The following is a 25,375-nucleotide window of genomic DNA, read 5'->3' as shown; positions in this document are numbered from 1 at the left end:
AGTTTCTTCCTTGACTGATTTGTACATGAGTGAAGAGTTCACTATTCCAGCTAATTTAGCAGCTTTCTCCAAGAACCCTCTGGCACCATGTCATCAGCACTGGATCCTAGACTGACTGCCGCACCCACCCGACATTTACTCTGATGCTGTGGATCTGAACTCTGGTCCTCCCGCTTGTACAGCCAGTGCTTCACCCGCTGAGCCATCTTCTCAGTCCTATTACTGCCTCTTGATCCTAGACGTCCTTGCTGAAGAGCAAGCATTAATATAAACAGTTTTAAGGGAGAAAAAGAGATCTTCAGCCATTTGGGTTATATCTTCCTTCCACGACGAGGTGTTTTTGATTCATCTTAAAATATGTTGCTCATTATAACTTAAGAGGATCTGTTTTTATTTCAAAAGTATATGAATAAATATACATTAACTCTAAATATAATCAGGTTTTACGGTAACCTATTTTACGTCTAATTTATGGTCCACATACTTTTACTGTCTACTCAAATTCCAATGTTTTGAAAACTGAGTATTTCTATATGGCAGTGTGATTCCTCTCAGTTCTTGTGTTAAAATACTGGTAATGGTTGCACAAATGGGGAGTCAAAAGCATAGCTGGAGATTTGGTCAACATTTTATTAGACTGTAAAACCGGCTTTTAGGTCGGATAGGTCCCATGATTTCTCCACCTTTTACTGCAACCTCTTGAGTCGTGCAGAACTCAATTGTTCTGCACATTTACTGGCGTACCCTCCCTTCAAAACCTTGTCATTATGGCCCGTATGCGAGTGTTCATGTGCCACAGCGTGCCTGTGGGAGTCAGGGGACACTCTCTGGAGTTCATTCTCTCCTTCCACTTTTACGTGGATTCTGGGAATGGAGTCAAGTCATCAGGCCTGCACCTGCAAACACACTTCCCTGCGGACCCAGCCAGCCAGCCTCACAAATCTGTTTTCCTGATTTCTTTTTGCTAATGCCATTGGTTTATCCGAAGCGCATCACCTTATCCCCATTATGTTAAACTGAGAGTGAAAATGAAAGGAATAAAGAGAAGCCTTGAGCAATCTGCTCTGTAACAGATGTGCTTCCTAAATATGGTATTTTAAAAGCGAAAATTAGTAAAGGTAAATATTTTAATTTTTTGGTGCTGGAATTTGAATACAGGCCACTGTCATACGACGCAAGGCCTCAGCCATTTAATTTTTTTCATCAAATTTTAACTTGAAAGAGCGTTTTTACGATTTACTACTTCGTTTGCATTTAAAATATACATATGAATAAAAAAATAATTAAAAACAAGTTTTTGTTACAATTTAAAAAATAATATTCAGAATCAAGCCAAAAAGGAAAAACCCGCATCAGTTAATAACATAAAACATATGTATCTAAGTTTGACTTCTGTTGCTGTGACAAATATTATGGCCAAAAGCGATTTGGGGAGGACAGTGTTTGTTTCAGCTTTCAGTCTATCCATCATGAGGAGAAGTCAAGGCAGGAAATGAAGCAGAGACCACAGGGGAATGCTGCTTACTGGCTTGCTCCTCTTGGCATGCTCAGCCTGTAGGAAGCAGAGACGGATCCCTGACATCTGTGAACACGGCAGTGGGAAAGACCGGGGACAAGATGTAGAGATGGAAACAAATGTGGTTTCTCTAAGGCCCAGGAAATCCACGAAGTGTATGTTTGAAGTCTAATGATTTAGGGACCAGGGCTGGCTTACTTTTTTTTTTTTTTGGTTCTTATTGGAGAATTTCTAACACTCAATATTTTAGGAAAGGGAATAAAGAAGTGTCTGGGCTCCTCTAAATAAAAATGGAAAGGAAAAAAAAAATAGGTGAAGAACCTGACCATGTTCTAGGCAGTGCAACAGTCATGGTGGTTGGTGTGTCTGGAGGAATTTTTGGTCAGTGAATGCATTTGTCTCCCTCCGGCATCCACACAGAGCCTCACATGTCCTTATGCACACACATACCGTTTGCATTTTTTTCATTCAGTTTGAACAGGAGGGAGAAAAGAAGTGGGTGTTAAAGTGTGCATGGGCCCAGCCAGCACTGTTGTGAGTGTATCACACATCTATGCTTGTGCCCCACAGGGCTCATGCCCCTCTCTAAGGAGGCCTGTTGGATCCTAGTGAGTGCAGAGGCTCAGAAGCAGTGAGTGGGAAAGCAGCCTGGGGCCCACCCACAGTGAGAGCAACGCAAATCGGAACAGAAACTGGAAATGCCAATCTCCCCTCCCATAGATTCTTCAGGGTACCCGGCGTCCCTGGAGCTTGGGAAGGGTGTATTTACCTTTCTTAGTCAGACTCAGAGCTGGCACAGTGACTCACCCAACTGTCTAGCAAACATTTGTGAAACTAAACTGTATGGGTCAATTAAGTCCTGAAAGCCAAAGGAAGAAACTTGGAGCTTTCTCTTAGTGGACAGTTTCTCCTTTTGGGATGTTGGCTGGTAAGCAGGCTTGATGTTCATTCCTGAACCCTTTGTACACCGTACAAGAACATGGTGCTTAGAATAATGTTTTAAGTGTCATTTTATTGGGCACTGAACACTAATATCTGGTGATAATCAACCCTTGAGTATCCTCTGCCTTGGAATTCTCATTCTCCACAATGTGGGGGCTGGGCCAGTGTGTTGGAGGTTGGCCAAACGATGCTCTACAAATTCCAAAGTTTAGAAGCTTCCATTTCTGAACAATCTCCCAATTTTTAGCCACAGTCTTTTAATTAATTTTAGGAGACATGTTTTTCTCTCGAAATAACAACTTAGGGAACAAAAACTCAGGTGAAACAGTATAACCTTTATTTCAAAGCCAGTTTTAACTGTGTGGAACTGAGGACCCATGGTCAAGAGTTCTTCTCTTCCAATCCCAAAGTCAGAAGACAGAGGGCGGTCAGAGAACGTCAGCGAAAGAGTGATAAGACTACAACAATCCACAAAGCTAAGAGAATTGATTACCTACACAGACAAATTTCAATGTAGGTGCCCCTTTCTTTGCCCCTACAAACTGAAAATGCGAAGAAGTCCTATAAGCAGGTGCCAGTGTGTTGGTACTCTGTTGTAATAGGAGCAGCAGGCTGCTTTCCGCTGCCTGACTCCTGGCTAGCTTTACCCAAAATAATTACACGGAAACTGTATTCATTTAAACACTGTCTGGCCCATTATATCTAGCCTCTTTTGGGCTAATTCTTACATCTTGATTTAACCCATTTCTAATAATCTGTATGTCACCATGAGCTCGTGGCTTACCGGGAAAGATTTAGCATGTCTGACCTGGCAGCTTTATGGCAGTGGCTCTCTTTGACTCTGCTTTCTTCCTCCCAGAATTTTGTTCTGTCTTCCCCACCTACCTGAGTTTGCTCTATCAACTAGGCCAAGGCAGCCTCTTTATTTAACCAATGAAAGTAACACATAGACAAAAGACCCTCCTACACCAGCACTCTAGTGAACCACACTTGGCAAGCATCCTTGAGAGGAAAAAAATAAGCCCAATCTCCATGCCATTCTGGCACACACTTCCAGGTGGAAAACTCTGCAAGACGTAGGGAAAGGTTGAGAAGGGACCTTCTGATTCAAACACAGTCCTCAACAAGTCAGGGGCTTGGGTTCCCAAGTGCCAAGGTCACAGCACCAAGGTCAGTGTCCTTCATGTGAGGAGATCGGGGTGGAAGAACGGATAGGCCGCAGTCCTAGACTCTAGCAAGAGCAGCTGATCCTCCTGTCTGGCTGCTGATCCACTGGGCAGGGCCTGGCTCTCTTCCCTCAGCTGTTCTTCTTTCCTAAGCAGCACCCCTCTCTTTCCTGGGGAGTGCCGACGAACCAAGCCCAAAGCAGGAGCATCCAGACAACCACACAGACCAGCGAGCACTCAGCCTCACCTCTAGCTGCCTTTACAAGCCTGTTATTGTACGTGGAACTTGAACTCGAACACAGCTTGCCCTCCTCAATACCCTAGAAAGGCTTCCTGAGTCAGCACAGCCAAATTCTAAGCATGGCCGACTGACTTCTGCACGATCCAGGGCCCAGAAAACTAGTCCCAGCCTGTATGTCCTCCTCTCTATTTAGAGGTGTCCAGTCACATCGACCTCCTCCCAGCTGGGCCAAGGACCTTCACACTTGAGGGGGTCTCTATCAACCATGCACGTACCTAAGAATCACACATCTTACTCTCTTCTTTATCAAACCACATCTGAGATCCACCCGTCACCCCATCTAAAACTGACAGCCACCTTCTAGTGCCTCATCTAACTTACTTTTCCTTCTATATTTTCTTCAGAGCATTATCTTACACATATATACACCTGGAAATACTCTATGTGTATATACATGTATGAATGTGGCATATAGAAAGTTATCCCTCTTTATATACAGAGAATTAGATTCAGGATCCTTTGGGGTTCTAAAATCTACAGATGTCCAAATCCCTAAAATAAAACGGCACAGCACTTATTTATGAGGAAGCTATTCATGTTCTCACATATCCATCTCTAGATGATGTGCCATGAGCACTGAATATGCAAATATGTAAATATGATGCAAATGCCATGGAAACAATGGCCTCACTTTCTCAACAGTTACCACTTTTATAACCCCTGACTTTCAAATGAGGAACCACAGTGAAATCCACACAACTGAAGCGCAGCGGTGACTACATCAGTTTCATATTGAGGCTGTCCGTCAGAACCCATGTTCTGTCTTAAACCTGTCGAAGTTTATGGTCTTCCAGCTGTGAAGGTGAAAAGTCTGTCGTGTGTCTCCGTGAACTAAAATTGAGGCATTAGAACGGGATACACACCAGAACACATTCGTTTCCTCGACTTTTCCAGCTCTGAAGACTGCCTGTGTTTAGAGCCTGTGGCTCCTGCCTCCCCTTCCAAGGCAAGAGCAAAGTTCTCCCTGACATGGCCTTTCATGTGGTAAGGGCTCTCAGGAGTGCACTCGGGCCACAAGTTAATCCAAGACAATTTCCTCATGTTGTGACCCTTAATCACACATACAATGCCCATTCTCCAAGTAAGGCACGATGCCCGCAGGTACCAGATATAAAATGTGTACTTCTTAGGGGAATGGATCTGTGGCAGAAGGTGGCTTAAACTCCATCACCCCGAGAGGTGTTCGGCAGTGTCCTCCCGTTTGTTATGAGAGAGGTGGGAGGCCCAGGAGCCTGGCTTGGGGTTCCTATAGGAAACTGCACAGGGCGGTTCCTTCTTCTGTCCTGCTGGTTTGCAATACAGGGTGCCACAGATTCCCAGTGAACTTGGAAAATGGCCGTATCTCACCAAATCATCAGTCTCACAGGAACCCCAAACATATGATTGAGACCACAGATATGTGATAAAAATCAGTCTCGGGAGAAATGAAAGCCCTGCTGGAGATGGGCTGAGCTGTACCTCCCACTCACCAGGAGCCTGGTGCCTGTGCAGAATGCCAGGAGCAGCAGGCAGACCTGTGACAGAGGATCGATGGAGGAGGAGCCTCTAATCCCTGAAAGAGTCAACAGAAAGACCGACCTAGCTCAGTGTCCTCCATGACAAACCAAGCCCAAGTAGTCAGGAAACCAAGGTTGGTCAGACCAGGACAGGCAGAAGCTCCAAGATCAGATCAGCAGGGTGATAGAACAAGGTGATGTATAAAGACAAAGGGCATAGTGGGCACAGTCGCGGGTCCACAGCAGTTGCCGACAGCCCTCTGAAACAGGGGGTGACTGGTGTCAAAGTCAGTTTGCAGGGGCTACAGGAATCTCAAGTTCCTGAGACTGAACAGAGCCCACAGGCAATGCCAAGGCTGGCAAAGGAGATGCCCCAGATAGCAGTCTAACTTAGTGGAGAGAGACAGACAGACAGACAGACAGAAACAGATAGACGGACAGACAGACAGACAGACGATTCTCTGGGTCCAAAAGCAGTAAGTCTGAGCGAAGGTCAGAAGTTAGAGGCAAGCAGCAGCCCTCAGCACAATGATATTCAGAGTGGTGTTTGAACTTTCCCTCGGAAGGCCAAACACTGGAATCTGCTGAAATCAACCAGCAATTGCCGGGTTAACAGGAGGGACACGGAAGGCATTTGTCGGAGTGTAATTGTACATGACCTAAGTGGACAGAAATGAGGTCATAGCTACTACAAGGGACGGTAGAGGAGAAGGTTTTCACTGTACGTGAGTGAGAGTTCAGTCAGAGGCATCTGGAAGAGTCCAGAGCAGGGAGAGAAAGCACCAGACAGGACATGAGCAGCAGACTGAAGTCGGACATGAGAGGGGAGGGGACTAAAGAGGTAGAGAAGAGAGAGAGGGAGGAGTAGGGACCAAGCACAGAGGACCAAGAAAGTGAGGACCAAGCAAGTAAGTGGCTGAAATGGCAACCACTTTTCACACACACACACACACACACACACACACACACACACACACACACACACACACGAAAGAGAAGCTGGATGAAGGGAAGGGAAGGGAAGACCCTGGGTTAGAGGGATTCAGGGTAGGGGTGGGGTGGGAAGAGTAGAGAGGAGCCACAGGTACTGAGGGAGCCTGGCAGTCAGCACATTGCTAACAAGTACTTTGGTATGCTAATAGGCACCTCAGCAGGCTACTTGTCCTGGTTCTTTGGGATGGGACAATTAAGAACCTTGAGATTAAAGAGCACAGGTCTAGGGAGAACAATCCATTTTCATGCTTGGGGTCAATAAGGCAGGAGCTGCCGTGACTGGGAAAAAGTGTTGACCCAGTGGAAACAGACTGAGTGGGGAAGCCACAGGGCTTGTTCCTATTGTTTGTGGCCTCTTGCTGCCGCATTCCTTCCTCCCAGGTGTGAGGCAGGGCCCTTGGGAACTGGAAGACTATAATCTACTCTCGGACTAGATAGATGAGAGAATTTCCCTGTGGCTAGCTCCTAAATGAAAAGGCAGGGGAGGTTCTAGGGAGAGGGCTCAGTGGGTAAAGCCCTTGACTCACGCACATCAGAACCTGATTTTGAGTCTTCGGAACCCGCAGAAAGCTACGCACAGCACGCATTGGTACGAGGTCTATGGTGAGAAGGGAGGTGGCCATGTGAGAATCCTTGGAAGCTTTTAGAGTAGCTATCTCGGCATTTACAGTTGCAACCAACAAAGAAACCCTGTCTCAAAGAACCCAAACCAGAGGTTGTCCTCTGACCCCCATCATGACACTCATATGTATCATATGTGTTCAAACATATATGTAAGTAGTTCAACTCTAATTCCTATAGACAGGAAAGTTAGGGGCCAATTTTTGTATTTCATGACTGACTTGGGGAAGAGTGATTCCGATGCCATGACCTGCCTATGGAAAGAGCAATCTGGACTCCTATGGCTTGCCTCAAGGGAGAAGGAGGAATAGGGGGTCAGGAGAAGGTCAGCGAGGAATCTTGCTCCCGAGGCTTTCATTTTGAGCTCAGCTCAGGCTTTCCCTGAGCCTCAGCATTTGCCTCCCCTTGGCTCCCAAACCCTTCTTCTGATGATCCCTATCTAGATCTCACCCTTAAGAGTCATAGGGCTGTCTCCACAGGAAAATATACAAATGCTCCCAGCGCTGCAAGAACCCCAAAGGGGCCTCTGTTCCTCTGGGCTGGTGATTCTCAATCTTCCTGAAGCTGTGATCCTTTAGTGTGGTTCTTCATGCTATGCTGACCCCCCAACCATAAAAGTATTTCCACTGCTACTTCATAATGGTAATTTTGCTACTGTTATGAATCATAATGTGCGGGATATCTGAGAAGCAACCCCTAAAGGGGTCGAAACACACAGGTTGAGAACCGCCACTCTAGGCAGAAAGGACTAGGGGACCCTAAGCAAGCTCCTGAATGACTGGGTAAGGGTATGTACCTGCACCCAGTGAGTTGCACCCTGTCCACCCTTTGCTTGCTGTGTGTATTGCAATGTCAGAAAAGAGAGGCGAATGTACACATGGGGCTGTGTGTTTGAGACAGAGCAACGAGATGTATGTAGACACGCTTTCCTCGTCTCTCCCTACAGAGGACGGTCCCAACATTTACAAAGTGTATTGCCCAAACGGAGGCCCTTTCGAGAGTTCTTTAACCGTGCTTCGGAATGGCAGTGAGATCAAAGCAGTACGGTGACACCGCCACATGAACATGGTGGAGGTTGAAAAAAAAAATGGCTCTCACCAAGGACTTTTACTGTATCTTTTCAATATTTACTCACTTGAACCTTGTCATGATGTTCCAGTTGTCTGCCGTGCTCAGTGCAGTAAGTAGCGTGCTGCGTGGTGTTGCAATAAGAAACAGTATATTGATCCTTTCAGCCCGCGCATGTAGGAGGCCACACCATCTGAGGTTGAGGAAGAGCATGCTTTGCGGCTCACACGGTGACAAAATTGCCCGATGATGAGATCGCCTAACTTCATGGTTCTCAGAACGTTTCTCCATCGTTTAAGGGATACATGCTTGTTGGGTCCAAAAGTTTGCTTTGGGGAAAGTCTTTCTTTGTTGCCCTTCCTGAAGGCGGAACCAAAATCCGTTGACTGGAATTCTCAGAACACAGACACGCGGGTCTCCAGTGGTGCTGCCGACACTGTAAACATGTGGCTTCTGTGAGCTTGCCGGCAGACTCACATATTTGAATTGCTTTCTTGCAGAAAATCAGAAAGGCTAAAGTCCAGCTCTTTTCAGGTTGACTCTAGGAACCTCCAGCACTATCTGTCAATATTGAAGAGCTGGCCCTAGTCACTTGCTAGTTTATGACACGGTCCTAACTTAGCCTTTAGCCTCTACTGTCCTCTCTAAGGGTTCAAAGGCCTCCCGCCTTGTTTGGGTCTCCACAAAAGTCTTCAACTCTTGCACTCCTAGCATACTGAGTCATGATATTTGCCTATCAAGCCCATAGAGGCAGACCAACATATTCTGAATAGCAAAATGGAATATTCTAGAAAAAATACAAAATCAGAAAGAACCTGAGCCGCGGAAAGGAAGATTAAGAGTTCTTTCACAATAGTGTGAAATGTAATGATATTACTATTCTAGCGTCCTGTGTGTCCAAGCAGAGAAGGGCTATGACTTGCCCTTCGGTACGATTGCTGCCGAGTTCCTGATCTCTGGTCTTAGACTGTTTTGCTTGCTTCCTCTCTGCTTTCGTCTGGATTCCTAGAACGACTCGCCTAATACTATGCAGTCTCTCAAAAGTCCTCCGACCGCGGATGGCAAGGTTTGAGAGAGCGGATGAAGCAGCTTTCCGATTGTTCGGTTCAATCAGCACGTGTCTTTTTTGAAAAAGAAAAAAAAAAAAACAGTACCAAAAAATCTGCACTTTTCCCTGGAAAGTGACAGAATCACTGGCGTGTAGAACTCTCAGAGAAGCTCAAAACAGCTATGGTGATGACGGTCAAAGCAGCCTCTGCGCAGACGCCAGGCTCCATGGCATGCGTGGAGTTCTGAGCATTTGCAGATGTGTGCTCTGCCCCAATCCCCTCTGTGCCACATCACGAGTGGAAAACACCCCAGCCCGAGGCCAGGCCTTACTGTGCATTGTTTGAGGATCTGTGAAATGCTCCCGCAACCGGCCTTTTCCCATCATGGAGCAGAAGGTTGACGTAGGAAGCCCCGGCTCTCTGTCACAGCCCTCTTTCCTGCTAACCAGGGAGGGAGACAGGGGTCCCTGAGGCCCCCGTGTGGAACAGCCTCCCCAGCCCTCGGCAACATGTCATGAGAGAGCAAACTGCAAAGGTACTTGAGTGGACATGTTGTTCCCATCTTTGCCATGTGTTTTTCATTCCCGTTCTGGTTACTCTTGGCTCTCATTACGGAGCTTGGTTAAGGTAACACGGTTGCAATTGCTTCTAGACATCAAAAATGGTTAGTGATTTGTCTGGGGTGGGCTAACGAGGATGCTACATGGCTAAGGCAGAAAGCACATTGCCTTTCTAGAGATCTGGAAAATTCCTTTCTTCCTTCTTCCTTGTGGGAAAAGAATCCGTTTGTAAAAGAGCCCGGGGAGCTCTGGCTAGCACAGATGGTAAAACTCAGCCTCCAGTGGAGGAAGAGCCGGAGACCACAAAGTGTGTGGCCATGAGGCTGCTGCACTGGAAGCAGCTGCCTTTGGACCAGAGAGCAAGATGCAAAGATAAACATTCTTACTCTTGCAAAAATAGGGTGGCTTGCTAAAAAAGAAAGCCATAAAAAGAGATGATAATAATAATAAAAGAATGGTTCACTTATTAGATAAAAAAAATCCTGAAAACAGTGTTAGGAGTAAAACTTCTGTTGTGTGGTGGGCAAGACGGCTCAGCAGGTAAATACACCACACGTTATCAAGGCTGATGACTTAAGTTCTCTCCCGGAGACCCAGTGGTGAAGGGAGAAAACTGACTCTTAGAAGTTGTCCTCTGACCTCCACATGTCCACATCCATGTGCAGTTGAGACAGACAGACAGAGATGGAGAGACAGACAGAGATAGAGAAACAGAGACTGTTTTAATCTGGTACCAGTGCCAGAAGTCTTATCAAGTCTTATCTCCAGCACGTCTTTCTCTCTCCCTCCTCCTCAACAGTGAAGATAATTGTACTTGTATAATACAATTATTATAGCACTGTTAGGACACATGAAATAAGCTTTTGACATCTTCAAGAGGTTCCCCGATAAGCAAAGGTGACCCGCCTGTGTGTTTTGGTGCCATCTTGCCTTTGGTGGTGATCTCCGTACTGTTGACTAGTCCTCATATCTGAGTATTACTGCTAGCCTCAGCCCTGCAGCAAAACCTAAAATATCCACATTGCTCTGGGGGCAAAGTCAAGGCTGGTAAGGAAGAGTCACCCCAGGGATCTGGTCCTAGATCACACTGCTTAGATGAGACTCCAAGAAAACACCCTGTGTGTGGTGGTTTGAAAGAAAATGGCCTCCAAAGGGAGTGGCACTATTAGTAGGTGTGGCCTTGTTGGAGGAAGCAAGTCACTGTAGGTGTGGACTTTGAGATCTCCCTGCTCCGGCTGTGCCCAGTGTGACATGTCCTTCTGTCCTTCACTCCCTACTGCCTTCAGATCAAGATGTAGGTCTCTGAGCTCCTCCTCCAGAACCATGCATGCCTACACACTGCCATGTCCCACCATGAGGCTAATGGACTAAACCTCTGAAACTGTAAGCCACCCCAATTACGTGTTTTCCTTTATAAGAATTGTGTGGTCATGGTGTCTCTTCACAGCAATAGAAACTCTAACTAAGACACCCTTCTTGTTTCCAGAGTTACTACTATGGGATATTGCTAGGTGCTTTGAGTTGCAGGGGAATAAAGAAATGAGAAAGTTAATGGCTTGACAGAGTGGGCCACATGCCACGTTTGCTCTGACTTCCTTCTTAGCTAATAGATGTGGGCTGGTGGTACAAACGCCAGCATGAAACCGGACATTCTTTGATGATTTTGGAATGCCGCCCAATGAATCCATTCACAGTATTCTGATCAAGACAATGACCTTCTTCATCAGTCAAATACAGGGAATGAGACTAACCTAGACCATGTCAGGTGGTGACTCTTGAAACTGCAGGCAGCCTTTAATTTTACATCTTGGATCTGAAATGTCATCCAGTCACAGCTTTGCGAACAAGCAAAATAATAAGAAAACTAGTTTTCATTTTCATTGGTCTGTAGATTATGTCTCATCTAGAGCTATAATCCTGAAGTCAAAAGAAAATCAAAACAAAGGAAATCATAAATCAGAAGAAGATATTTACCTTTCGGTAATCCCTTATTTCCATCTCTATTTCATTTCTCCCACGTGTTGCCGTATCTGAAAAAGAGGAAAGCCTTTTCCCATGAACCTCTACTCTTCACAGCATAAGCCACTGACTTCCAAGCCCAGCTTGCCCCACACATAGGAAAGCCAGGAAGTAGAAGGCAAGCAATCTATACCATCTTCACTATAGTAGATAGCAGCCTCTTGAAAACCCAGATCAAAAAAGGGAAACCTGTTGTAATCCCGAGCTAACCAGCAGTTCCCCTGTGACTTGCCTTCTGATGCACATGCACTGCAGAGTAGCTGACATGTTGAGGAACCTGCAGCAGGAATCTGGGAGAGTGGCCTCCATTGTAATTCCTCTCTGTCTGCATTGCCCTCACATTGGGAACTATAGGATCCCAAGAGGGACAAAAGGCTAAAGGAAGTAAAAATACTATCAATATTAATTCCAGGGGAGAACTAGTATAGTGTGGAAACCAAGACATTTTTTTTCCTGTTAAATCAAAGAAATAAATGGGGAAAATGAAACCCCAGGACAAGGAGTCCCCGACAGCAAGGACTGTGCTTATGAGCCCAGTACACACTGTGCTTCTCACTCCTCTGATACCACTGAACTTGGCAGGTCTGACTTCAATGTAATGGTGTTGATTTGGGATAAATTTGTCTTCTTGATGAGAGCTGAGTTTATTTTCTTCCCTTGGGCATTTGGCTTTCTGTCGGACATATATCCACAGGGGATTGGTTCCAGACCTCCGGGATACATGGGCCTTCAAGGGCATTGGATGGTGTCATGTTTGCACATAAACCACACACATCTTCACATAGACTACCTCAGGCATACCTGGCACAATGCCTACATATCATGTCATACATGCAATGTGGTATAATACTCTTCATGTAGCAAATTCAAGATTTGCTTTCTGGAGCATTCCAGAATGTTGCTTTGACCTTTTCTTATGCATGGTTGGTTGAATCCTTTGATGAGGAATCCATAATTAGGGAAAGCCAACTGTAACTGTGATCAGTCTACTCCAACCCCACCACTCAATTCACTAGGGATTGACTGCCACCCTTTAAAGCCACATCCCTAACTTCCAGCAAAGCAAGGTGCCACTGTAGAGCCATTATCACCAGCTCCAAATCAAGTCCATGAAGACTCTGTCCTGTGCCTATGAAGAACTGGCTATTCCCCGAGCTAGTGACAAGTTCATGCTGATAGATGGATGGAAGCAATATTCACTTTATTTCCATCAGAGAGCCTTGTTCCCAGGAGGTCTGGAATAGATGGAGTCTGACTCTAATCTGTACCTCTCCCTTAGTCTGGCTAAGGTGTCGATTATGCTCCCACCCCCAAAACTCATTTGCTGAAACCCTAATCTTCAGCAACTCAGGGTGGAACCTCATTTGTTTATAAGGTTGGTACGTCAGGCCATGATGGCTCATGCCTTTAATACCAGCAGAGGCAGGTGGATCTCTGAGTTTGAGGCTAACCTGGTCTACAGAGTAAGTTCCAGGACAGCCAGGGCTGTACAGAGAAAGTCTTGAAGAAAGAAAGAAAAAAAGAAAGAAAGGAAGGAAGGAAGGAAGGAAGGAAGGAAGGAAGGAAGGAAGGAAGGAAGAACAGAATGGAACAAACAAAAGATAGGGTTGTTACAAAAGCAATCAGTTAAGAGGAAGGGATCAGCATGCATTCCAATTCAGTATGATGTGTGTCCTGATAAAAGGAGGACAGTCGGACAAGGAGATAGTGTGTGGACGTGAAAACTGAGATCAGGGTGATGAGTCTGCCAACCAAGGGAAGCAAGCAATGACTAGCAACTCACCAGGAACTAGGTGAGAATCAAGGAATGGATTTTTATCTGTGGCCTTCAAATGAGACGTGTCTACTGGCACTTTGTGGATGTTTATTCTCCAGAGCTATAAGAAAATGAATCCGAGTGTTTAGGTCACCCAGTCTTGTCATAGCAGATTAGCACGAGGGCCATCAGGTGGATTGTCTTAAAAAAAATGGGACTGAATCCACATGCTCAAGCCTTCTCTGGAAGCATTGGCCAGTGCATTCTGGACCCCCCCTCCCCTGATTAGTGTGTATTGCCGGGCTATCGGTGTGGGGAAAGAAAATAACCATTTTCTCTAGCCTCACGTTCTGCAGATGAAGCTTGTAAGTCAGACTAAGAAAACAGACGGCCAGGGGGAAAGACACTGAGCTGTGTTTGCTGAGGATTTATTTTCTTTCCCAGAGATGTTCATAGCAGAATGGAAAGCCGGAGAGGCGGCCAGACCTGGGAGTTCATAGTCCGTTTTTAACAAACAACAATGGATGTATGAATTGTTTCTTTCTTTCCTTTTTTAAACAAAGGGAAAAGGTGTTGGGGTTCTGGGAACGGTGAATTGTGGGAGGGGAAGTTGGTGGAAGAGAAGTCTGTTGTGCAGACCCTCTGTGGTGCCTTGCGGGCTGTTCTGATCCTGGAAGGTGGGCAGGGCCTCAAAGGGAAATTTATGTCTTGTTTTTACCCAGATGGGGAACAGGGGTGGCAGAACTGTTCTTTCTGCTTTGACTGTTTCTCAGATGCCTTAGGCTCAAAATAACTGGTACACCGGAGTGGGGGTGGCACGGGGGTGGTACATCCTGGTCCTTTTTGGTGGCCTTTTGCAGATCTGTATAAATGCCTTCCTGGTGTACAGAGACAGGAGAGACTGCTGTGTAGGTGGGAGCCGTAAAATGAACAAGTCACCTCTCCATAAAGAATATGCCAGAGACTTTGGTGTGGGAAAGGGGCAGAAGATGGGCAATATGCTGAGGATGGTTCCAGAGACAGTTCCAGCTCTCCACAGCCCCCATTTCAGCTGGTTACAGAAAACGCTGAGTCGGAGATGTGTTTCTTGGCGTGGCTAACCTGGGCCAGTGCACAGCATGGGCCATGTCCTCACCGAGGAGTGTGCTCTGTCAGGACGGCTCGGCCGTGGCTCCACTCAGGTGTATGGACAGCCGTGTTCTGAAAGACTTTGCTTCGTTTCCTTTTTGGTTTGTCTTTTGGTTCTATTTTAAGAATATCTTTTCAGCTGGCTCATCTCCCTCACGTAGACTGGTGGTATTTTTTTTTTTTCACAGATGCAGTTTCCGTTCTTCTCATTCTGTCAGGGTTTGTTGCACTGCCTGACGTGAAACACCTCTGGTCTCTATTTGAAACCATTACCAAATTGCACGACCGACAGGCAATTAATTAATTTTTACTTTGTATTAGCACATGCTGGACAAATATGATAGATTTTACTATGGCATTTTCATAGAGCTTTTCATACAGTTCACACAGCTTTCATCATAGTCACCCACCATTACCCTCTGCTGGCTCCCTTCTGTTCTTGCTGATCCCCTCCACCTCTCTCCGAGTTCTTCTCAACACTCATGTCTTTATTATCTGTCTGTCTGTTTTCAGGCATTCCGATGTAGTTCACTAGGGCTGATTACAGTGTTGCGGTTGAGAAATTATTCACAGAATTACGGGTTCCTTGCTAGCGCATACACCACTGGTGAAAATCTCTTTCCCTTTTCAAACCACCATTAAGTGTCTATAGATACTTGGAGGAGAAAAGGCCTCCTTAGCCCCTTCCCCTTAGCTATCCTCATTTGCCTATAGGTCCTAGGGATGGGAGGGCCCAAGGGCCCAGGGTGACAGGTACAACCTTATATAGGTCTTGCCAGTATCTCAAGTGCTGTGAGACCAAGGCTGTAAGAGCCAGGACACATTCTGAAGATGGTATTCTATTCATTTTCCCTCTTCCCTGGCCTCTGGCCTGCTTCCCACCAGTCTTCCACGATGTTCTCTGAGCCTCGGAGGAATGATATAGAGATCCCATTTGTGGCTGAGTGCTCAACGATTCCTTACTCTCAGTACCTTAACCATGCATAACTCTTGGCAGGTATTGTTGCCCACTACATAAAGGAGCGTCCCTTCCCAAAGATGATGGTAGCACTAGTCTATGGGTATACACATGGTTCTTTAGGTAGTCATTTGATGGGGACATTGTGTCTATTTAGCAAAGCAAAGGCAGAGCTTTTCCACTAGGGCCTATGATTTCCCCAGCCACAGGTTTTAGACTAGGTTTACAGAACCAGATGCAGATTCCCTCCTGTAGAAGAGGCCTTAAAACCAGTCAGAGGATTAGTTATTCCTACTGGAGATTTGTCAGTATGGCACCAGGGGATACTTCTCACCCGGTCCCCCAGCAACACAGCCGAGTAAGGTGTTTGATGACAGTTCTCCCCCAAGAGCCTTAGTAGCCCCGTCTGGCACTATGTGAACTAGCCAGCAGGGTGGAAGCGTCCATTCTGGTTCCAGCTTGTTTTCTCTGCCCTGCGACCAAAGCGTGAAGTAGCTTCAGCAGTAGGGTCTCACTATCTCGTTCCTGTGGGCACCAAGCAGGTATTACAAATGCCGTTGTACAGGGTGTTCTCATAAGTGGACAGACACTTTGCTCTCACGCATACAGACAATAATGCTCTCAAATAACACTACCTTCGTGTCGATTGGAGCCTACATGTGTCTCCTCTCCCTCCTGGATGCTCCACTCTACTCCTAGGCAAAGGATGCTGTTCTTTGGATGAGCTCTTCTTGTGATTTATTTTGCTGTTGCTGTTCTAGGAGTGGAAGGACAGGTAGGCTCTCTCTCTCTCTCTCTCTCTCTCTCTCTCTCTCTCTCCTGAACATGTGCAAACTTTTTGTTCCTTATCATCATCCCCGAAATAATCCAGTGTATCAGTATTGTATAGCATTTGTGTTGAAATGGTGCTATAAACCATCTGGGGATGATTTAAAGTATATTCAACGACACCCCTTGGTTATATTGCAAGTGCTCCACCATTTTATGTAAGAGAGTCAACCACCTTCAGATTTTGGTGTCCTGGGGTAACTCCTGGAGCCAGTCCCCCCTGCGACTCCAAGGGATGACTATGTACACACGCACACACAATAGCTTACACTATTGTGACAGATGACAAGTCCCAGAGTCAACAAGTGTAGTCAACAAGCTGGAAGCCAAGGGAGCCCGCGCCCGAGAACTGGGAAAAAGGAGATTTGCCTTGATGAGAACGGGCAGGCTCAGGCCACAGTTTCCACTTGCAGCTAACAATAAGAGAAACCTGATGGAAAGGCCTAGAAGTGTCAGGCAGGGTAGGTCAGGCTTTGTTCTATCCAGGCCCTAACTGATCGGAGGGCACTCACAAAACAAAAGCTAAACTGCTTTGTTCCTTGTTGGGGTCCGGTGCTAACATGGACCATAAATTATTTCTCTCGGCCAGACCCCGACATAAACTATCTCTCTGGACTGCCGTGGAGGCGATTATGTTTGGATTTTAAATGCTTCCCCCAAGGTTCAGGTGTTGAGATTTTGGTGCCCAGCTGAAAGCACTCTTGGAAAATGGTGAAACCTTTAGGAGTTCGGCCTAATGGAAGGAGATTTAGGCTTTTGGCTAGTGCCCACAAATGGCACACTTGACATTCCAATCTCCCCCCCCCCCCGCCCCATATTTAGCCCCTTTTTCCTCTTTGCTTCCTGGCCACCATGAGGTGAGCAGCCTCCTTTTCCATATGCATCTGCCGTGGTCTTCTGACTCACCACAGAGCCCAAGCAGCATAGCCTGAAGCTTTGGAAACCCCGAGTCAAAGCAGACAGACCTCTTCTCCATTTAAGTCAATTCTCTCTGTCATTTGGTCTCCCCTTCAGAAAGCTGATTAGCGCAAACGTCAGTCTCATCTAAAACTCCAGAATAAGGTTGGCCGAATATCTTAATACTTAGTAATCTACTCGGGTCAACATATAACATTAAGCACTGTGCCCATATTTCCATAATTTCTATACACGCTCTTGCCATACATTTCCCCCACTATCTTAACCACTGTGCAATGTCTGCTTCAATCACTCTGTGTACGTGCACCAGCTGGAGGGCCATCTCTGGGACTCCTTCATCTTCTAAAAATGGAAAGCTGTTTCCAGTTCAACTTCTGCCGCCCCTCCCCCACCTCCGTCCTACCCAGTGCCCCGAGGCAGCTTCTGGAACTTACTGCTCTTCCTGTCTGCACGTCTCCGACTGCTTTGTGGATTTGTACTTCTGTGACTGGCTCATTGCATTTAACATACTGTCCTTCATTTCTGCTTATGCTGTGGCGTGTGTCAGAAGTTCCTTCCTTTTTAGGACTATATAGTGTTTTATTGTGTGCGTCATTCCACTGTATGAGTTTTGCTCATACATAGTTTGCTCATTCATTCCTCTATCTGTGGATACTTCAGTTAGATGTGCCTCTTGGCCAGCATGTGTACTTCTACAAGAGTGGATACAGATCTTGCTTTTCAGTCTTCTTGATACAGTTCTAGAAGCAGAGCATGCCTTCCAGATCTTAGTTCTGACCAGATCTTCCTGGAGTTTCACCTTTATTCAGCTAGTTCCCTCTCTTCTAGTCCTACTAAAAGGGGATGGGGAGGATTAATCACGGTGGCACTGTAAGCATGAGTCACTTGATAAATAACAGGTTCCTTCTTAACAGCTTCCTCCTGGGCTCCCCCCCCCGCCCCTGGAAGGAGTCTGTATGCCCCCCCTACACACACACACACACACACACTCCTGGAGGGATGCTGTAGGAGCCTGCTTTTCTATTGCTATCATTCTAGAGACGGAACTCAAAACCTTTCACATGCTAAGCAATCGCTCTACCCTGGGCCCTACGAGCTCTGAATGTCAGAATGGCCCCCAAGTTCTGACACTGTTTTCACATCATTCATTCCAAATGTGAGGACTCTGGATGAGTCAGAAATAAAGGACTTCAATTAAAACCAGGAATAAGAGATTAAGATTCACTAGACTGTGTTTGAAAGGGGTTAATGAGTCAGAAACCTCGTACCCCACAGTTTATTGTCTGAAAACTTACGTCCAAATGGGGGCAACGCTGATATTGATACTTCTACTAAAGTTATATTTTCTTCTTAGTAATACTTTGAAACAAACCCAGAGATAATACAAGACGCGTACACTAGTATCCTCTAACTTTCTGCGCAGTTTAGAATGGATGGGGTGTCAACCTGACTTCTTTCAGGATCGGGTTTTAAACTGACATTAGAAAAAATGGCTGTAGGTATCTCAGGGAGAAAGGGCACTGGGTGGCTTCCTTTTATGCCTTGAGTGTTTGCTCCTCGTCTTAGTCCCCTTTCCCCTTTAAGCTTCATGACAATTCAGCACACAGCCATAGACTTAAGGTCAAAATGGCAGCAATTCGGCAAACGATGAAACAGACCTGGAGCAACCGCCAGAATCTTCTGAGTATGGGTCCTGTGGCTTCTCTAGTGAGTTGGATTTACTGTGGTGTGTGGCTTCCTAGAAAAAGCTAGCATGTGGGGTTGGGGATTTAGCTCAGTGGCAGAGAGCTTGCCCAAGGTTCTGGGCTCAGTCCTCAGCTAGAGGGTGGAGGAGGGTGCACAGAAACCTAGCAGGTTTCTATCACCTAGCCCTTCCTCCTTTACACCAGCGGCCACAGCTGTGGCTGCCCCTGATTGGCTCTTGAGCACTGTTAAGGCAAATCCAGAAGGGCCAAGCATCTCATTGCTCCTTGCCTGACATCCTGCAGTACTTTTTTTCCCCACCTCTGTGGACCTTCCGACTGCCAGGACGACAGAACACAAGCTGATACAAGAAGACATGCATACCACACACTTCCCTCTGGATCCTGAGCCAAGAATCCTTCTTGCCTGAGAAACACAGGCCAGTGTTGGTTTTGGACACCACCACCAACTAGCAGTACAATGGGTGACCTGTTTTCTCAGAGATTAGCAATCAAAATAGACTTCAAAAGATTTCACCCTAATAGACCCGCTGGCAGAGAGCTCGCCAAGGAGCTATATCGGAGCAGGTCCTACTGAGGGACGGGTCCAGAAGAGGTGGCTGAGGAAAAGAGGCATGCTGTTAAAACAGACCTACATGCAGGATAACCCTCCCCTTCAGCATGGAGAGCAGCCACACATCCACCAGATGCAGAGAAAGTGCTCCACTCTGCTGATATGAGGGCCTGTGTGGAACACAGTCCCTGCACAGACTGTGAAGGGAGAAGGGCTAAGGAAGCTAGGAGGTGGAGGAGTTGCCGATGAAGTCACACCGGGTTTAGCCTTCCTGTCTCCCTTCCAGCTGGCCAGCTGCCTGGCCTCACCCTGATTACAGTTGAGAGATAAAACTGTCAGTCTACCCTCCCACCTTTAATTCCATTCTGGTTCCTACCCAGGTTACCAAGTCCCCTGTGTCCAGCCCTGGACTTCGGGTCCTGCCTTCTTTCGAACTGCAGACCTTGCTTACAGCTCCACCCGGGTGCAAATGGTAGCAGGGCTGAGTCACTGTGATCCCCGATCTCTGTAACACCTCTCCATTCCAGTAATGTGAGGTAGACCCTGTCTAGGAACCAGGCATGCTCCGACTTGTTCTCCTGGCCGAGACACTGGGGTAGATCCAGCCCGCAGTCACGGCTTTGGTGTTGGCTGCCATGGGAAAGTGTTTCCCATCCTTTTCCATCTAGCCCACACAGATGCCTCAGGGACCCCAGGAGAGTTAAAAACTGGCCTTAGAGGCAGCCTCATGATGAATTTCATACCTACTTCTCTACCTTTTTTCAGACAGAGAACCTAGAAGGCCCTGGGACGGTAGTATTGGGTCATTAGGCTCTGCCATTTTGGCCCCGTGGTGAGGCATTGTATCAAAACAGGGATAGTGCACTAGAGCCAGCTCACTCCCTGACTGAAAAGAAAAAGATAAGAGCAGAAATAGATAAATCCGCTCCAAGCTCCTTTAGGAGACACCCTCAGTGACCTGGAGACCTCTCACTATGCCTCACCTCCAGTTATCTGTGGGCTTAGACCTTCTGACCCTGTCTACTACACAGGTCAATGTTTTCTATGCACAACTTGAGCCTCTCAATCCAAGTGAATGTGTCATAGGCAGGTAGTGTTGAAAGGGAGGTGTGAGGGCTTCTGCCCAAGGACTATCAGAAATACAGGAAGAGGTCTGAGGAGGCCTCGTGAAGCTATGACTGAGTCGGTGACGTTGGATCATATGCCTGCCTGCACAGTGACCTATGCTCACGCTGTTAGGAAGGAGAGATTCTCAGGGTGGTGGGGAGATAGATTCCTTGCTTTATTTTATATGTTCTCGTTTGCACAGACAGAGGTTTTAAAAATAGTCGACAGACAATTAATGCAATCTTTGCAGAAAGACGTGCACTCTGATGCAGTTCCCTGAAATGAAAAGAGGGGTCATTTGCAGAATGGGGACTTCCTGGAAGCCACCCTGAACTAAGTTCTCTGGGGTTGACTAGAGCTGTGGTAAGCAGTGTCGGGAACGGCAGGCAGAGCAAATGGGCTCCTGAGCTCTTCGAGACTTCCCACATGTGGCTTTCCGGCAACCTTACTCTTTGAAGCAACTACAAATGCTATGACGTGGCGGTCACTTCCCTTAATGCAGGAAGAATTGCTCCCAAGCCCAAGTATGCTGCCAAGTAGGCTTTTCAAATTAGCTTGTTTGCAAGGTCGATCTCAGGGCAAAGTCCAGATCACGACAGTGCCAGAGTGGGAATCGGCCTTGACTGCTTTGGTCCAGGCAAGTGATGTAGAGCACAACGTTTGCAACCATATACTTGGTTCAGGTATTCAGGAAACCTGAGTTCAGTTCAGTAAATAAGACCAAATTGCAGAGTGACGTGAACATGGAAATGTCCCAGTCCTTCCTGTGAGGGGCTCACATCCTTTCCTTCTGCCGATACGCGCTGAGAGAAAGAGGAGGCATGATCTAACACGGCGCATGCGCATGTCTTTCACAGAGCTTCTGCCTGGAGTTACTGCATGTAGTCTTTCGACGCGGTTAGGGTTGGAGTTCTGGGTAATAGAGGAGAGAGGACAGAGAAAAGACAGACATTCCAAGAGACTCATTCTGATAACTGGGGGTGTAGCAGAGAGATAGATAGATAGATAGATAGATAGATAGAGAGAGAGAGAAAGAGAGAGAGAGAGAGAGAGAGAGAGAGAGTTAGTTTAGCACCTTCAAGGTTCTGGTACAATACAATACTGATATGGAAATAAAAAAAAACTCTCTCTTGAAAGCGCTCTCACTTTGGTTGAAGGCAGACCAAGACAAGCTGTAGCCAATGAGGATAAACAGGATGGGATCCCAAAGCCCCTCTTCTTGCTTGGGATTGAGTTACAGTCTTTGATGCCCTGGCCTGGTAACTGGCCAAGCATATTCTTGGGAAAAGAAAGCCTCCAGTATGTCCTTCCTCTACTTTAAACCTGACCTACTACAGAAGTACAAGGTACCCACGGCAACCCAAGGAAGCAGACAGGGATCTAATAGGGCGGGAGAGTCCATCCCAAGGCCATGAAGCCAGAAAATCAGACCACCTCAAGGATATATGCGAAATGTAGAATTTCAAATTGCGGAAAGGATGGCAAAGGCGGCAGGGGCGGGGGTTGGCAGCATAGAGTTTGACCGCTTGCTGGCTGTCTCAGGTGTCTGACAATTAATCGCTCTGGAGCTCCCTGGATCTGTCCCAGGAGGCAGATAATCAAACCACTACAACAACTGTACAGAATCGCCAGCATCTTTCCTGTGCGGAAGATTCCAAAAATATTTGTACAGTTAGTACAGCCTGAGCATCATTTATGTCTTTATTTGTAGTTTTCCAGCAAATATTGCTACAGAAGACATTGAACGTCACACAATTCCGAAAATGTATTCCTGGCTTTCCAACAGGCAACTACCAAGTTCAGGGATGTGAAAAGAAACGTGGTCGTTCTAGAAAGCTCTGCCACGACTCCTGGGCCCAATTTTAAAGCGTCCTCCAAATAGGTAGAAAATTTTCCTCAATTTTCTTACTAGGCAAACTTAAAACATATATATAGCTAACATTCTCCTGGTGCAGAATTATCCACAAGAGTCTTTCTAGAAGTGTTCCGATTGAAACCCACCAACAATTGGATTAAAAGAAAGATAGAGAAATCAGGTGGTCTCTTCTCATGAGGTAAAAAGAGAGCCACTTTTCCCTTTGCTTCACAGGTGAGGTGGGGAAAAGTAGAAGGACCTTCCCAAGTCCCAAACACCCCTGTTGCTCTACTTGGATCTTATCTATCCTCCCCAAACCCCAAACTGGATTGGAGCTCAGTAGAAACTGTGTGCTAAGCATATACAAAATTTGGGTTGGATCCTCGAACTTAAAGTAAACAAACAATAACAACCAATCCCTGGTTCCCAACGGGGGACTGAGGATGTCCTAGAAGGTGATCAGGGATCCCAGATCCTGAGGATTCTAATCCTTGGCCTTGAGGTGAACGGCTTTTTTCTTGTTGTTGTTTTGTTTTGTTTTTCGAGACAGGGTTTCTCTGTAGCTTTGGAGCTTGTCCTGGAACTAGCTCTTGTAGACTAGGCTGGCCTCGAACTCACAGAGATCCGCTCGCCTCTGCCTCCCGAGTGCTGGGATTAAAGGTGTGCGCCACCACCGCCCGGCGAGGTGAACGGCTTTATCACATCATATTGGCATAAAGCCTCAGCACAGGCCTGTTCAAACGAGCCGAAATAATGTTCCCTTGTTGTGACAGAAAGCTGCCGTAGCCCCACAGATTCTGGTTCTGAGTTTAGCCCCCTCCCTTCTCTAGCCAGGCTGGCGCAAAGCCATGCTTGGACAGACCATTCAGATGGTCTGCCAGTGAGAAGGAGAAAGAGAGAGATCTCAAAGTTGCAAGGCTGACTCGCCAAATTACTCCACACAGGGAGACAGTTTTGGTGTGGTCTAAGTAAACATCCCAGGAACAAGAGACACATGAGACTGTCCCCTTTCGGGGATGCAGGGAAGAAGGGTGAGAGGCCACATGTGCGAGCATTTCAAGGTATCCTGACTGGGGCACAAGAGAGTGAAACAGCCAGAGAAGACAAGGAGAAAGAAAGGCAGATAATTCTCTTCGAGAGCAGAGAACAGAGGGGTCTCAAACACGCGGCTCATGCTTGTGAGTTTTGTTTCCCTTTAAGAGCTCAAATGAGAAGCGAGAAGCACATGTTTTCAGGGTCCGCACCAAGGAAGTTCTCATGAGTAAGAGTTTAATATTCGGCAACATTCGCTGACAGGACTGAACTGTGATGCCAGCGTTGTGTTTTTAGCTTTTCTTTTTTTCCTTGCCCCTGGTGGTTGAGCCAGCCAAGCAGAGCCCTTCTCGGTGTGCTATCAAAGCCACAGTGGAAACTTGTGTCCAGCGTTCCAAGCGAGCTCTAACCACCCATGGAAAACTCAGAATCATAGAGTCATTTGTGGGTTTGGCTGGGAGTCAGACGTGTTTTGAGGCTTCAAACACTGACTGTTTGCATCCATTAAATACGTTTGTGAAAAGGAGGGGGGGGGGACAGGATATGGAAACTGTATCCCAGAGAGCCAAGCATCTTCCTTCTAAACAGAGTCTGAAAGGAGACAGGGGGATGTGGTGGCCTTTGCTGGGGCGCTGAGCTTCTCTTGGCCGTCTCAGGCAAATGAACAGAGTATGGGTTCTAGGAGTGGGAGATGGCTCCCAAAGGCTCCTCCCCTTCATTGGAGGAAGCCTTTGGGAGTCCTTGTTTGCATAAGCTCTGAGAAGACTGGCACCCTGTCAACCGTTTGGTTTTCCTGCTGACAAGGCCATAGTACTTTCTGGAAAGCATGTAGAACCTGCTAAGCCACCACACCAGGATCTGGTTCTGTGTCACCTAGACACATGCAAACACCTGCCTTCGGCTTCCCCGGTGGAGAGAGCATGGTGTCTGATCGTGCCTAATTGCTTGTCCTGGCTTTCTGATCCTGGACTCTTACTCACCTTCCAACTGTATGAGGCAATCGGAAGATGAGCTCTGAATCAAGGCTGAGTCATCCAGGCAGCTTCCTGCTCAGGGTTGAGTGGGGATGTCTACGTGGGAGAAATCGCTCTTCGATGGGACAAACGTGCTCTTAAAGTTATCCAGTGCCGGTGGCCATACGGGGAGGTCTGTCTCCTGGCCCTGTTTCATGTGCTCCCTTTCTTTTTAGTGATTAGGTCCTCCTGGTCCCCAGAGAGTGGCCACCATCGGAGGAAGGGGACCCCAGTCTACTCCTCACAGGTGGGCCTGCAGCCAGCCTGTCTCACTAGCTGACTTGCCACCAGGTGGTAGCATCCACCTGCCCCAGGCACTCAGTCTTCAGGTGGGTGCAGGCCAATGAATGCAAGGTCAGCATTTGGATCACTCTGCTCCACAGACTAAACCTTTTGACGTTGTGACGTTGCTGTGCCGTTTTCCCGTGACAGAGGACGTGATACATGAGATTGGGTTTCGGTGTTCCTAACAGTGGTCTGTTCTGCCTTTGCTCTCCCTCCCTCCCTCTTCCAGAGATTGACAGGGAATCACAGTAACCTCAGCCAGGCAGTTGGAATTCCAAGGAGTTGTTTCATTCAAAGCGCCTTCGGGGTCACCCAGAGGGCTGCCTCCCTAAGGACTTGCCCTCTCACATGGCCCCTGTGCATCCTGGCAAAGCTGGCTACAGGTTTTGAGACACGCAGCTAGGAGCTCATTCCCCTCAGCTGTGTGGCCCCAGGGTCCAGCGAGTGTTGGCTAGTGACTGAATTACAGGCCAAGAACTCAACCAATCCTTTGCCCTCATTGTGGCTT

At 47.0% G+C, this 25,375-nt stretch overlaps 1 protein-coding gene across 3 annotated transcripts in view; it reads left to right on the top strand.

Annotated features, from left to right (window-relative positions):
- Positions 1–25,375, top strand: part of Fhl2 (four and a half LIM domains 2) — a 73,500-nt gene that overhangs the window by 2,017 nt on the left and 46,108 nt on the right. Inside the window, exon 2 of one of the 3 annotated variants that reach the window (XM_085679625.2) lies at positions 11,754–11,849. The exons of the other annotated variants lie outside the window; for them this stretch is intronic. The gene's annotated coding sequence lies outside the window, so the exon portion shown is untranslated. The remainder of the gene's footprint in view (positions 1–11,753; positions 11,850–25,375) is intronic. 3 annotated transcript variants of the gene reach the window in all.

The sequence above is a fragment of the Myodes glareolus genome, chromosome 18, assembly GCF_982192425.1.
Source record: "Myodes glareolus chromosome 18, mMyoGla1.1, whole genome shotgun sequence".
Classification (NCBI taxonomy): domain Eukaryota; kingdom Metazoa; phylum Chordata; class Mammalia; order Rodentia; family Cricetidae; genus Myodes; species Myodes glareolus.
Note: the sequence above shows the minus strand (reverse complement) of the source record. Positions and strands in the feature narration are given on the sequence as shown.